This window comes from Ranitomeya imitator, chromosome 4, assembly GCF_032444005.1.
Source record: "Ranitomeya imitator isolate aRanImi1 chromosome 4, aRanImi1.pri, whole genome shotgun sequence".
NCBI lineage: Eukaryota > Metazoa > Chordata > Amphibia > Anura > Dendrobatidae > Ranitomeya > Ranitomeya imitator.
The window spans coordinates 378,164,994-378,180,685 of NC_091285.1; positions in this window are offsets into that span (position 1 = coordinate 378,164,994).

The following is a 15,692-nucleotide window of genomic DNA, read 5'->3' on the forward strand; positions in this document are numbered from 1 at the left end:
CAGAAACTTCCCCAGCCGATGACATAGATGAAAAAGAATTGCCCCGATTCCTGAGCGATGTCTGTGATGCATGTTTAGCCCACCGATAAACGGTCTTTAACTGATAATCCTTTGAATCTCTGTTGAATTTCTGAATCTGGTTATCGTGGATCCTCTTAACTGTCTGGTCTAATGTTTTTTCAAGATTTAGTTCAAAAAGTTTAATCTTCTCCTCTGTGCCGCTTATCCGAAGATCCGCCTGTGCTGCATCAATTTGTCTATCAAGATCTTCGATTGACTTTGTATTCAATTTGATAAGTAGCTGCATCAGTGTCATTGAGCAGCCACTACATGCCTCCTCCCACTCACTAATAAATGTCCCATCATCGATCGGATATGCCGGAACTACTCTAACCCTCAGGCCACGGGGAATCATGGAACGAGTCACATATTTTTCTAAAAAAGCCCGATTCCACCATAGCTTAGTCCGCTTGGTCAACAGCAACTGAACCTGGGCACACTTCTCCTCCCACAAGTGATCACCAGCCCGCTGAACACCAGAGGCACCCCCCCCAAAAACCTGCTCCATTTGTCCGAGCCAGACTTGTTCTCTGGCCCTATAGTCCATTTTGTTATGCGAGAAACCTGTGCAAAACACAGTAAACATACAATAGTAAATAGATAGCACTACAAACCTCAGCATTATATAGACCATAGAATACACGCTGAGCCCAAAATCGGGGACTATGCCAAGACTAGTCGCTATATAACACAACCAAACAGAATTGGTCCACGGGGACCAAGAACAAACGACCAAACAGTCAATATCAAGATACAAATATAGAAAAATCTTTATTCAATATAACAACAAAAACATAGAACAAGAAAGAAACAAGTAGGGGGAAGTACCGCATGGTGTGCACATCTGCCTCACCGGTGCATAAAAGACCACAGACGCACGGGACCAGGGAGGAAGGACATCCGCATATATAATAATAAATGAGTAACAAGGAAGCTAGGAGAGTCAGCAGCCACAGAGGCCCAATATGGGTGATACTGCAGAACAAAGCTTAATAAGTAAACAGAGACCACCCATTCTTACATAATGAAGCTCAAATTAGTGCGTATAGTGAGACTCCACTACAAAAAGCAGTACCGCAGCATATATAGCATATAAATAATGGCCATGGTGCAGCGCTTACCTCGGATGTAAAAAGCAGAACACTCCTCCCTGGGACCGTACGCCCTCCCCGACGCGCGTTTCGGCAACACACCTTCTTCAGGGGGCTTGGTGTGAGAATGCCAGGCAAAGATTTTATGTGCTATACCGACCCGGAAGTGACCGCGGAGAAACCGGAAGTACATACCGGTAATCATGGCAACAAAGCTAAACTATCTCCGCTGTTATAAGAGGCGCCCAGAAAAGCCGGCAGATAAATGATGCTGATAGCGTCAATCGGATACCAGGAAGTCCTCCTGTGTTGTGCCGTCCGCCCGGCCACCGCAGGGCCCTGCGGCTCCAGGCGGCGGACACGCCACCAGGAGAACGCCCAGCAATACCGATATAAGGGCGCACATGCGCACAGCGCAGCAGAAGCCGGCGGCGCCATCTTAGAACAGAAACATGGAAAGAAAAGAAAGTACTAGGGAAGGACATAACAAACTAAAAAATAAAAAATCAAGAAGATAACGATACATCAAATACTACTGTGGATATAGCCATATCATGTAAATCCTATAATTGGCACATAAGCCGCGCGATAACAAGCCGCACTCACATACCATACGAGCGCTGCCATAAGTGGGCCAGTGTATCCAGGGTAGAAATGGATCATCAGCCCCATATATATCAGCATGGAGAGTACGACAGTGTAAAAAACCACTACCCTAATCTCCTTGGTACTATCCCTGCCAAATCGGAAATACATGAGATTCCATTAAACGCCAAAAAAATGATAGATATTAATAGCCATACATTAACCTCTCAACATTACATATAAGTATCAATATATATCAGTTGGTTTAATACAAGAAATGCACACATCGAACAGGAAATGAGGCTATAGAATGATAAAGCGGCGAAACGTTATAATAGTGGTCCCACGCAAAGGAGCCTTCTATGGTAGTATCAATCATCAGTAGTTCATCCAACAAATCTTCTAACGACGAAATCCAATTTCCTCATCCATCAGCTGGCCAGATAATACCCACAGGGATCACAGGAAGGCAGACTCCACATATCCACACAGTAAGGTTAATAACATTTAAAGCCATGGGCATAAACACTAAACCTACAATAAAAGAGAAAGATTAGTAAAACATAAAACAACAATGTAAAACAATAAAAACACGTACATACTACACACCCGGTGAAGCATGTGAAGAAAATATAAAAATGTGCAGCGGGCGGTGATCACAGAAAGGGTGAGAAGCTAAGGTTCTCGTTCAACCCACGCGGATGGACGGTGCCCAGAGTCCAGATCCAACGCGACTCAAGTTGAGCCAAGCGTTGGGAGATATTACCACCACGGATACCCAGGTCAATTTGATCAATACCTCTAACACGTAATAATCTACCGTTACAGTCATGATGAATCTTAAAGTGTCGAGGTATAGTTTTAAGGAGGGCTGTATCCGTCTGGCCGCTGGCCGCCTGAATGCCCCGCACATGCTCCCTGACTCTGATCTTAAATTGGCGTGTGGTAAGGCCAACGTAGATCAGGGAGCATGGGCAGGTAGCATAATAAATCACATTGGTGGTGGAACATGTAATCGACTTCCTGATTTTATAGTTCTTACTACCCGAAGAGTCCGAAAATGAATCACACCGATCAATGTTGGTACAGGCGACACAGCGGCCACAGGGCCTACAGCCCCCCCTAGATGGAATATCACTCAAAAATGTACTGATGGGTACCCCTTTGTGGTGGCTGTTGACCAAGTGGTCACGTAAATTCCTAGACCGTCTAAAAGTAATAGACGGCCTAGAAGGTAAGATTTTAGCCAAGGTGGAATCGGTCATAAGGACAGGCCACGCCTTCTCCAATGTAGAGTGGACCAAATCAGAACGGGTGTTGAAGTCAGTAATAAATCTGACTACTCCAGATTCCCCAGTTCTGGCCGTACTCCGATAAAGCAGTGTATTCCTATCTGACCATTTTGCCCTGTGATATGCTCGTTTGATGGACCGGCGGCTATACCCCCTCTCCATGAATCTTTCCTTGAGTTTGTCCGCCTCCACCTCAAAAAGGGCCAGTGAGGAACAAATACGCCGTAGGCGCAAAAATTGGCCCACAGGTACAGATCGAATCATGTGGGCCGGGTGTGAGGAGGAGGCATGTAGTAGCATATTAGTCGAGGTGGGTTTACGATAGATGTTGGTGCTGATGCTATCACCCGAATCCTTTGACATAGTGGGAATAACCGAGACATGGTTAGATGAAAGCTATGACTGGGCAGTTAACTTACAGGGTTACAGTCTGTTTAGAAAGGATCGTAAAAATCGGAGAGGAGGAGGGGTTTGTCTCTATGTAAAGTCTTGTCTAAAGTCCACTTTAAGGGAGGATATTAGCGAAGGAAATGAGGATGTGGAGTCCATATGGGTCGAAATTCATGGAGGGAAAAATGGTAACAAAATTCTCATTGGGGTCTGTTACAAACCCCCAAATATAACAGAAACCATGGAAAGTCTACTTCTAAAGCAGATAGATGAAGCTGCAACCCATAATGAGGTCCTGGTTATGGGGGACTTTAACTACCCGGATATTAACTGGGAAACAGAAACCTGTGAAACCCATAAAGGCAACAGGTTTCTGCTAATAACCAAGAAAAATTATCTTTCACAATTGGTGCAGAATCCAACCAGAGGAGCAGCACTTTTAGACCTAATACTATCTAATAGACCTGACAGAATAACAAATCTGCAGGTGGTCGGGCATCTAGGAAATAGCGACCACAATATTGTACAGTTTCACCTGTCTTTCACTAGGGGGACTTGTCAGGGAGTCACAAAAACACTGAACTTTAGGAAGGCAAAGTTTGACCAGCTTAGAGATGCCCTTAATCTGGTAGACTGGGACAATATCCTCAGAACTAAGAATACAGATAATAAATGGGAAATGTTTAAGAACGTCCTAAATAGGCAGTGTAAGCGGTTTATACCTTGTGGGAATAAAAGGACTAGAAATAGGAAAAACCCAATGTGGCTAAACAAAGAAGTAAGACAGGCAATTAACAGTAAAAAGAAAGCATTTGCACTACTAAAGCAGGATGGCACCATTGAAGCTCTAAAAAACTATAGGGAGAAAAATACTTTATCTAAAAAACTAATTAAAGCTGCCAAAAAGGAAACAGAGAAGCACATTGCTAAGGAGAGTAAAACTAATCCCAAACTGTTCTTCAACTATATCAATAGTAAAAGAATAAAAACTGAAAATGTAGGCCCCTTAAAAAATAGTGAGGAAAGAATGGTTGTAGATGACGAGGAAAAAGCTAGCATATTAAACACCTTCTTCTCCACGGTATTCACGGTGGAAAATGAAATGCTAGGTGAAATCCCAAGAAACAATGAAAACTCTATATTAAGGGTCACCAATCTAACCCAAGAAGAGGTGCGAAACCGGCTAAATAAGATTAAAATAGATAAATCTCCGGGTCCGGATGGCATACACCCACGAGTACTAAGAGAACTAAGTAATGTAATAGATAAACCATTATTTCTTATTTTTAGGGACTCTATAGCGACAGGGTCTGTTCCGCAGGATTGGCGCATAGCAAATGTGGTGCCAATATTCAAAAAGGGCTCTAAAAGTGAACCTGGAAATTATAGGCCAGTAAGTCTAACCTCTATTGTTGGTAAAATATTTGAAGGGTTTCTGAGGGATGTTATTCTGGATTATCTCAATGAGAATAACTGTTTAACTCCATATCAGCATGGGTTTATGAGAAATCGCTCCTGTCAAACCAATCTAATCAGTTTTTATGAAGAGGTAAGCTATAGGCTGGACCACGGTGAGTCATTGGACGTGGTATATCTCGATTTTTCCAAAGCGTTTGATACCGTGCCGCACAAGAGGTTGGTACACAAAATGAGAATGCTTGGTCTGGGGGAAATTGTGTGTAAATGGGTTAGTAACTGGCTTAGTGATAGAAAGCAGAGGGTGGTTATAAATGGTATAGTCTCTAACTGGGTCGCTGTGACCAGTGGGGTACCGCAGGGGTCAGTATTGGGACCTGTTCTCTTCAACATATTCATTAATGATCTGGTAGAAGGTTTACACAGTAAAATATCGATATTTGCAGATGATACAAAACTATGTAAAGCAGTTAATACAAGAGAAGATAGTATTCTGCTACAGATGGATCTGGATAAGTTGGAAACTTGGGCTGAAAGGTGGCAGATGAGGTTTAACAATGATAAATGTAAGGTTATACACATGGGAAGAAGGAATCAATGTCACCATTACACACTGAATGGGAAACCACTGGGTAAATCTGACAGGGAGAAGGACTTGGGGATCCTAGTTAATGATAAACTTACCTGGAGCAGCCAGTGCCAGGCAGCAGCTGCCAAGGCAAACAGGATCATGGGGTGCATTAAAAGAGGTCTGGATACACATGATGAGAGCATTATACTGCCTCTGTACAAATCCCTAGTTAGACCGCACATGGAGTACTGTGTCCAGTTTTGGGCACCGGTGCTCAGGAAGGATATAATGGAACTAGAGAGAGTACAAAGGAGGGCAACAAAATTAATAAAGGGGATGGGAGAACTACAATACCCAGATAGATTAGCGAAATTAGGATTATTTAGTCTAGAAAAAAGACGACTGAGGGGCGATCTAATAACCATGTATAAGTATATAAGGGGACAATACAAATATCTCGCTGAGGATCTGTTTATTCCAAGGAAGGTGACGGGCACAAGGGGGCATTCTTTGCGTCTGGAGGAGAGAAGGTTTTTCCACCAACATAGAAGAGGATTCTTTACTGTTAGGGCAGTGAGAATCTGGAATTGCTTGCCTGAGGAGGTGGTGATGGCGAACTCAGTCGAGGGGTTCAAGAGAGGCCTGGATGTCTTCCTGGAGCAGAACAATATTGTATCATACAATTAGGTTCTGTAGAAGGACGTAGATCTGGGGATTTATTATGATGGAATATAGGCTGAACTGGATGGACAAATGTCTTTTTTCGGCCTTACTAACTATGTTACTATGTTACTATGTATGTTACATTAAGCAAAGCCGGATTCCCAGATTCCAGGGAAAACGCCCAATCCTGCGGGTCGCCACGCAGCAGGGAGATGACGATTTTAACCTGCTGAATGGAATCACCGGAGGATCGAGGTCTCAAAGCAAAAAACAGTTTACAGTTGTTTTTAAAACTCAAAAATTTGGACCTGTCACCAAAATACAAATCAGGAGTAGGAATCTTCAGTTCTAAAACAGGAGTCTGAACAATATAATCAGAAATACCCTGTACCCTAGCAGCAAGCTGGTCTACACGAGAAGCCAATTCCTGAACATTCATGCTGGCACTAGGCTCCTCAGCCACCCAGAGATAAAGAGGGAATAGAAGATAAAGCAGACTGAAGAAAAAAAAATGGCTCAACACCTTTCTTCCCTTCTTCTGAGATGCATTTAACTCATTATGGGCCAGTTGTACTGTTAGGATCCGGTGACCTTGGAGCAGCATAAAAACTTTCACTTGAGTAGGTGGTAACTATACTGACTGCAAATCCTGATCTTAACACCGCAACTAGAAGTAGCCGTGGGGTGCGCCTAACAAATCCTAGACACCTCATCACAGCCGGAGGACTAGATACCCCTATAGATGGAAATAGGAATACTATCTTGCCTCGGAGCAGAACCCCAAAGGATAGGCAGCCCCCCACAAATATTGGCTCTGAGTAGGAGTGGAAAGACAAACACAGGCAGAAAACAGGATTTAGCACTAGAGGCCACTCTAGCTAAAATAGGAAAGGATAGAACAGAGTCCTGTGCGGTCAGTATTAAAACCCTTTCAAAAATATCCACAGCAAATTATACAAAAAATTCCTCCATCTAACTAAAGACGTGGAACGTATATCTGCAACTCCAGAGACTCCTACACTCAGAGCAGGAATACAATCAAAAAACAAGCACACAGCTTGTGTGGGATAGAAAAAGAAACAGACACTTATATTTGCTGAATTGGTAGCTAAGCAGGAGAAGCCAGACAGGGATTCAACACTTCCCAAGAAACATTGACAACTAGCAAAGACTAATGAGTCCTGCAAACCTAAATACCCCAGTCAGAATTGCAATTAGCAGTTACACCTGTCCAGGACTGCAGGCCAGGGACAACTGCATTACCACCTACAACCACCGTAGGGAGCCCAAAAGCAGAATTCACAACATCTGCCCCTGTGTCCAGCAATCTGCCCCTGTATCCAGCAATCTGCCCCTGTGCCCAGCTTTCTGCCCGTGTCCAGCTTTCTGCCCCTGTGTGCAGCTTTCTGCCCGTGTCCAGCGTTCTGCCCCTGTGCGCAGCATTCTGCCCCTGTGACCAGCTTTCTGCCCCTGTTCCCAGCGTTCTGCCCGTGTCCAGCGTTCTGCCCATGTCCAGCGTTCTGCCCATGTCCAGCGTTCTGCCCGTGTCCAGCTTTCTGCCCTTGTGCGCAGCTTTCTGCCCCTGTGCCCAGCTTTCTGCCCGTGTCCAGCGTTCTGCCCGTGTCCAGCTTTCTGCCCCCACTGTGTCCAGCTTTCTGCCCCCCCGCTTTCTGCCCCCCCTGTGTCCAGCTTTCTGCCCCCCCTGTGTCCAGCTTTCTGCCTCCCCTGTGTCCAGCTTTCTGCCCCCCCTGTGTCCAGCTTTCTGCCCCCCCCTGTGTCCAGCTTTCTGCCCTCCTGTGTCCAGCTTTCTGCCCCCCTGTGTCCAGCTTTCTGCCCCCCATGTGTCCAGCTTTCTGTCCCCCCTGTGTCCAGCTTCTGCCCCCCCGTGTCCAGTTTTCTGCCACCCCCCTGTATCCAGCTTTCTGCACCCCCTGTGTCCAGCTTTCTGCCCCCCTGTGTCCAGCTTTCAGCCCCCCCTGTGTCCAGCTTTCTGCCCCCCCGTGTCCAGCTTTCTGCCCCCCCTGTATCCAGCTTTCTGCCCCCCCCCCCGTGTCCAGCTTTCTGCCCCCCCTGGATCCAGCTTTCTGCCCTCCCTGTGTCCAGCTTTACTGCCCTGGGCCCCCCCCCGGATCGCCGCTCTCAATGAACCTGCCGTGCTCCTGCTCTCTCCACGCAGCTGCAGCGTGCACTCGCCGGCGACTGACAATGACGTCAGACGCCGGCGACCTGCATGCTGCGGCTGACGTCAGCTGCCATACTCAGATTGGCTGGCGGCTGTTAACTATTGACGTGCGGGCGCGGGCCCGCACGTCAATAGCGTTAAACAGCTGCAGCGCCGACCGCCGCTAAGGGCCCGGTTCAGCCTGTGGCTGCCGGTAGGGGTCCGGTGAGCAGATAAGACGGGGCCCGATGCGGGCCCCCTCTGCTCACCGGGCCCCATACGCCAGTCACGGCTGTAATGCCCTGATGGCGGGTGTGTGTGTGTGTGTGTGTGTGTGTGTGTATGTGTGTGTCAGCCTGCCCTGTTTATATATTTTTTTCATACTGTGCTGGTATTTTGAATAGCTGTGCTGTAACGTGTTTTGTGTGTGTATAAATGTTGTGTGATGTGTTCTGCATTTTTGTTATTTTTCATACTGTACTGGTATTAAAAATAAAGAGCAGTGTAGCTCCTATTTTCCAAAAAAAAAAAAAATAATTTAAAAAAATATAGTAATAAAAATTTCACAAAACTGTCCGTAGTCTCATTTCAAGATAAATTTAAAACTGGGTATACATGCAATAAATGTTCTATATACAAATGCGGAATGCAAACCTTTGGTATAGAAAATGTTATCTGGTTTTAGAAAATACAAACTGTAGGGTAATCATAATTAACATTTTTGGGAATTGGTATTTTAACTTTGAATGAGGGACATTGTTTATAAGGTTAATACTTTGTTTAGGTAGGCTTACCAGCATGCGCATGGCGCATATCAAGTTCAAAGTAGTTTTCGTGTTGCTTTAAAGGGATTTTGGGTTTTTTTTTGTGGGGAAACAGGAGGTAGAGGGTTTGGCAGCTTGTGCATCAAGCATATCTAGCATATCAAGTTTGAAGATTAACAATTTTTTTTTTTTCGGGGGGTGTGTTAATTTTTTTGAGGGGTGTAGAAATCAAAATGTAAGTTGGCATACCAATTCATAATCATTCTAATTAAAACTGTCTTTAAATTGGAAGATTTTAGAGGAACCAAGTAAGGGACCGACTCAAGACAGACGCAGGCAGGCCCCCCAAGTTTTGAAAACAGATGTAAGTGTAAAGTCCCGAAAGCTGCATCTATCCTTTTGTATAGTAGCTTAGAACTCTCTTTATACTTGCAGATTCTAGTGACCAAGAGGGACCCAAGCAAGGGACCGACCCAAGACAGACGCCAGCCCCCCAAGTTTTGAAAACAGATGTATGTATAATTACCTGAAGGCTGCATCTATCCTTTTGTATAGTAGCTTAGAACTCTCTTTATACTTGCAGATTCTATGGACCAAGAGGGACCCAAGACAGACGTAGGCAGGCCCCTCAAGACCCCCCAGGCCCCCCAAGACCATAATGTCTTTTTCTGAGAGCCCCCCATCACATCATCAGCAAACTGAGGTGTTTATTTTTGTTCTTCATAATTTTTTTGGGGGGTACAACTATGGTAATTGTTTTTTAACCCTATATGTCTTTATTCTGTTTTCACAGGAAGATGAAGCAGAGGGGCTTACAGAAGGAGACGGACAGGGTGGAGAAATACAAGGAGCGCATAGTGTAAGTTTTGCAGACACCGATCCTCACATACAACACACTACACCCAACACAAACATTCAGCACAGCACACACAATACATATGCCTCCATCCAAGCACATTATTTATTTTTTTTTTATTAGTCTTCACAATTTGGGGCTCGACGTACAGTTCCTCAAAGCACCTCCCATAGTCGTCGGGATGCTAATCGCGGTGGTCACCGAAGAGTAAGTTCCTTTTTGGTTTGGTGTTTAGTAAACTGTAAAATTCATGTGGTATAATCTTTCCCTTTTTATTCTTATTTTTTTGTTAGGCTTTACAGCGTGCTCCCGAACAGGCTGAGGAAGAGGATGGCATTGATGTGGACACCCTCATCCAAGCGGTCCAAAGTCGGGAGCCGCTGTGGAACATGTCGGACCGCCGCCATGCTGACCAGTTAATCACCCGACGGCTATGGGAGGAAGTGTGCAGTGCTGTTCTGGATAACTGGAAGGAACTCGATGCTGGGGCCCAGGATCTAGCGCGTAAGTATTCACACTTCATTACCTTATGTTAGCATGATTTAATGTGTTGTATAGTAACCAATTTTTGCTTTCTCTTTCCATTTCACAGGGTTATCGTGCGGTGGCAGTCACTCAGGGATCACTTCAAGAGGGAGTTTAACAAGGAGATGCAGGCCCCGAGTGGATCTAGAGGACACAGGAGCAGATACAAACATGCCAGAGCCCTGTCGTTCCTCCGGTCGACGCTGTTGAGCAGAAGGTAAATATTCAACATGACATGTTTTCAGTCAAACTATAAAAATGTGTAACCTTCAATTTTTTTGGCAGCAAGGGCAATTGTAATATCAAGATACTAATTTTTTTTTCTTCTTAACAGCACTGTCTGCAGCACTCGGGAGCCTGCATCAGAGTTGCACCCCTCTGGAGCGATCTCTCAGGAATCCGCCACCGGGGACCACATCGACCCCTCTGTATCTGTACCTTCCCTTTTGTTTGATCCCTCAGCCCATCCACCAGCGCTGGAGCAGCAGGGCGGACTTCGTCACTTGAAGCTGCAGGTGATGTACAGTTCCCTTTACCCCACCCCTCTGACACTGCCGCAACATCTAGACCACCTTTGGGGTCAGGACGGCAGCACCAGAGAGGTCAGGAAATTAGCTATGCGCCTGAGTTTTTGCATCTGAATGCAGCCTTCCAGAGTGCCATCAAGCTTTTGAGTGAGCAAACACCTGCTGGGTGCAATATGCTTAACAAAAGCATACTTGAACTCAGCAGTCGTCTGGATAGGATGCATTCAGATGCAAACCAGTCACCAAGACACTGTTTTTTTCAGTCGGTCCTCAGGCACATGGAAAATCTAACTCCTGACCTGCAGATGCATGTGATGCAAGGCTGCCACACACTGCTCTAGTGCAGGCGGTGTCCCAAACCCCTCCACCTACCCTTCATTTTTCAACACCTTTCCCCTCTCAAGCCGCCATCTATCCTCCCGTCCGTCCTCCTCCCGTCCTCCTCCCGTCCATCCTACTTCTACTCCTTCGCCATTCTTTCCTTCCCCCTCAGTATTTCGTAACAAAGCAATATCTATGTTTTAAGTATAAATCATACAGATAATCCCACTGACAACCGTAATAAAGCATAAAGGGATAATATAAAATGTAACTTTTAATACTCTAAAGTAACATAAAAAACTAATCACCCAAGTGAAAAAACAAACTGGGGCAGAGTCTCAACCATATGATATAATGGTCCTTAGAGACTAATGGGCCCCTAACAGGATTAAAAACATCCCGACTGCATAAATGCTGACAAAATCCATATTACTGAGGTAATGTATATGAAAAGGCTGTGAAACCGTTATTTGTGTACAACAGCAGCAATTCCCATATACTCTGTCGCATTTTCCTGCAGAGGACAGCATAGAGGGTGGCAGGACTCTATAGTAACATAGTAACATAGTAACATAGTTAGTAAGGCCGAAAAAAGACATTTGTCCATCCAGTTCAGCCTATATTCCATCATAATAAATCCCCAGATCTACGTCCTTCTACAGAACCTAATTGTATGATACAATATTGTTCTGCTCCAGGAAGACATCCAGGCCTCTCTTGAACCCCTCGACTGAGTTCGCCATCACCACCTCCTCAGGCAAGAAATTCCAGATTCTCACTGCCCTAACAGTAAAGAATCCTCTTCTATGTTGGTGGAAAAACCTTCTCTCCTCCAGACGCAAAGAATGCCCCCTTGTGCCCGTCACCTTCCTTGGTATAAACAGATCCTCAGCGAGATATTTGTATTGTCCCCTTATATACTTATACATGGTTATTAGATCGCCCCTCAGTCGTCTTTTTTCTAGACTAAATAATCCTAATTTCGCTAATCTATCTGGGTATTGTAGTTCTCCCATCCCCTTTATTAATTTTGTTGCCCTCCTTTGTACTTTCTCTAGTTCCATTATATCCTTCCTGAGCACCGGTGCCCAAAACTGGACACAGTACTCCATGTGCGGTCTAACTAGGGATTTGTACAGAGGCAGTATAATGCTCTCATCATGTGTATCCAGACCTCTTTTAATGCACCCCATGATCCTGTTTGCCTTGGCAGCTGCTGCCTCTTTCTTAGCATATAGGCACTCCTTCTCTGCACACAAGCATGTCCCCTGAAGATTTGGCTTGGATGAAACGCGTTGGGACGAAATAATAGGGAGAGTGCAGGGCATTTCTATATATTGGGGTAGTTGTGGACTGCCCTTGTAAGGGCAGGAGCTTTGTGGATAGACTATTGATAGCCCCATAGGTATTGACATAGGGACTGTCATCCCTTCGCTTCCTGGATATCTACTTAACAAGGGAATATCCAGTGCTCCGTTGCCCTCTTTGTGGAATTGGTGAGATCGTTCCTTTATTATGCTTACAAGTATCAGCAGGCATTTCTTACAGTGTATGCCATAACTGTTTTATTGTTCTTAAATGCGACTGAGTGTATGGGAATTGCTGCTGTTGTACACAAATAACGGTTTCACAGCCTTTTCATATACATTACCTAGTAATATGGATTTCGTCAGCATTTATGCAGTCGGGATCTTTTTAATCCTGTTAGGGGCCCATTAGTCTCTAAGGACCATTATACCATATGGTTGAGACTCTGCCGCAGTTTGTGTTTTTTCACTTGGGTGATTCGTTTTTTATGTTACTTTAGAGTATTAAAAGTTATGTTTTATATTATCCCTTTATGCTTTACCCCTCAGTATTTCCCAGTACCTACCTTCCCCTTTCCATTCTTCCCCTTTAACTTCACCATTCCCAATCCCACCAACATCTTCACCATACCTCCCACAAACCACATCTGCACCTCAACTCCCTGCCCAACCTCATGTTTTCGCCACCCATTCCACTTCTGTTCCTCCCCGTGATGTCCTGTCCCCCACTCTCGACGTGGTCCGCCCTGTCAGCCCCTCCGCTACTATCTCCACCCCAAATTATGAGAACTTGTAAATAAATAAAACTTTTTTTGGTTTAAAAACAATTTTATTGTCTTTCCTTTTTTGTTTTAAAAACTGTATTAAAACCACCAAGGTTATGGTAATAGTAACAGTAGAAAATGTGTAAAGGGGTACCGGTTCAAAACATACAATGCTGTGAGGTTAAATTCCATGGTATATTTACAAGTGTGAAATTTTTTTTTTATACCATTTCATATGCCAGTCAACTGATCCTTGAGGAGACATGAAGTAGTCTGCAAAATTGTCCCGCATTCTGGAGACTGCAACTGGACTGCGAAAACTTGTGTTGTGGTAATCCCGCAAGGTGGTTTCTGACACATTATCCTCCAGGGAAACTTGTTCTTTGGACAATACAAAATTGTGAAGTACCACGCACGCTTTCACCACATCATCAACAGTTTCAGTCTGCAGTTTAATTGCAGTTAGTAGGATTCTCCATTTAGCAGTTAATATGCCAAAGGCACATTCAACAACTCTTCGTGCACTGGTTAACCGATAAGTAAAAATTTTCTTCCTCTGGGTCAGTCCACTACTTCCATAGGGTTTAAGCAAGTGTGGGGAAAGCTGGAAGGCATCATCTCCAACGCACACGAATGGTAATGGTGGACCGGTGGTTCCAGGGAGAGGTCTAGGCGGTGAAAAGTCAAATGTATCTCGGTATAAGCGACGCCCCATTGGAGAAGTTTTAAAAATCTGGGAATCATTTGCGCGTCCATACGCACCAATACCCACAGCGATAAACTTGCAGTGTGCGTCAGCTATGGCCATCAACACAATTGAGAAGTACTTTTTATAGTTGTAAAATTCTGATCCTGAGCCATGAGGTTTGACAATCCTTATATGCTTCCCATCGACTACTCTGAGACAATTTGGGAACGGGCATATTTCTTCAAAATTGTGGGCAATCTCCAGCCACCTCTCCTGTGATGGCTCTGGAATATATTCCACTTGTAGGCACTCCCACAATGCCCGGCAGGTCTCTCTGATGATCCCTGAGATGGTGGATATCCCAAGCCTGAACTGGAAATGTAGGGATGTAAACGACTCTCCAGTTGCAAGGAATCTGTTTACAAAGGGAAAAGACAATAATTAATAAAAACTTCAAAAAACAACATTACAGTTAGAAGTCTGATGAATGAGAATCATTAAAAAAAAATAACTTACCGAATAGTCACCATGAGACGCTCTTCTGGTGATATGGAGAATCGCATCTGGTGTCTCGTCTCCGTATACAGTCTTCCACATGGCCCAACAAAATTTAGAAATTTTCTGATTTCATTCTCACATAGTTGAAGAATTTTGAGGATTTTCCCTTAGTTCGATGTAAAGTGTGGAATAAACACCACGGGTCATGCGTTGTGCTGTGATGGGATGGATCCACAGCCTTCTCTTCCGCTGCTGCCGCAGGATTCACAGTCTTTCTTCCTCCTTGTCTCGAACGATGACTGCCAACCGATTTGCCTCAAAAGTGAAATCCGCACATATCTTCGCAATATGAGCCAGCACCCCTTCCATCTTTGCCACTTTCTCTACAACCTTTCAAAGATGTGGTGTAAATACACAGTATATATAGTTTTCCAGTAGTTTCCGGTAGTCAATCACATTGAGATCCTCCCTTTTTAAAAAATGGATCCGTCAAACGGTTACAATGGATGGAAAAACGGTCGCAACGGTTCTAACGGATCCGTTTTTTTTACGGATCAGTTACACTGATCCATAAAAAAAAAACAGATCCGTTAGATCCGTTTTCTCAACAAATTTGACGATGTCGGAGCTAACTGACGCCAAACAACTGAAGTGTGAAAGAAGCCTAAGCTGCAGCAGTGGAAATGGTGGTGATGGGGCAAATGGCTGGTTCTTATAGGGCAAGGACATGTGACATACACAGCTAATGACACATGCCCATGCTTGTGTGCATCACATGCACATTGCTGTGTGTGTGTGCACTGCTGATAGGCTGAGAGACTGCACCGCCCCACTGTAAATGCGGGAAAGAAAAAAAAACCGGAGATCGGCGTTATTTCAGCACAGATATGAAACTATACACTGAAACACTGAAACAGTCTATTAACAATGATAAACAGTTTTAATGTGCAAATCAAGTTATGCTTTTGGGGAACGAACAGTTATCAAACAGAAACTCGAACAGCCGAATTTTAAGCAAATTGTTCGGGTTCGTCGAACGACTCGAACACCGCCCAAAACAGCTCGAATTTGAGATTGGCGAACAGTTCGACTCGAACACCGCTCATCTCTACTAATCACATCCACACTTTTTGCTTATTAATGAAGTGCTGTCTCTTATTATCTTTATCTATTTAGTGTGGGATTGTAAGTACAGGAGGATTTCACAATGAGT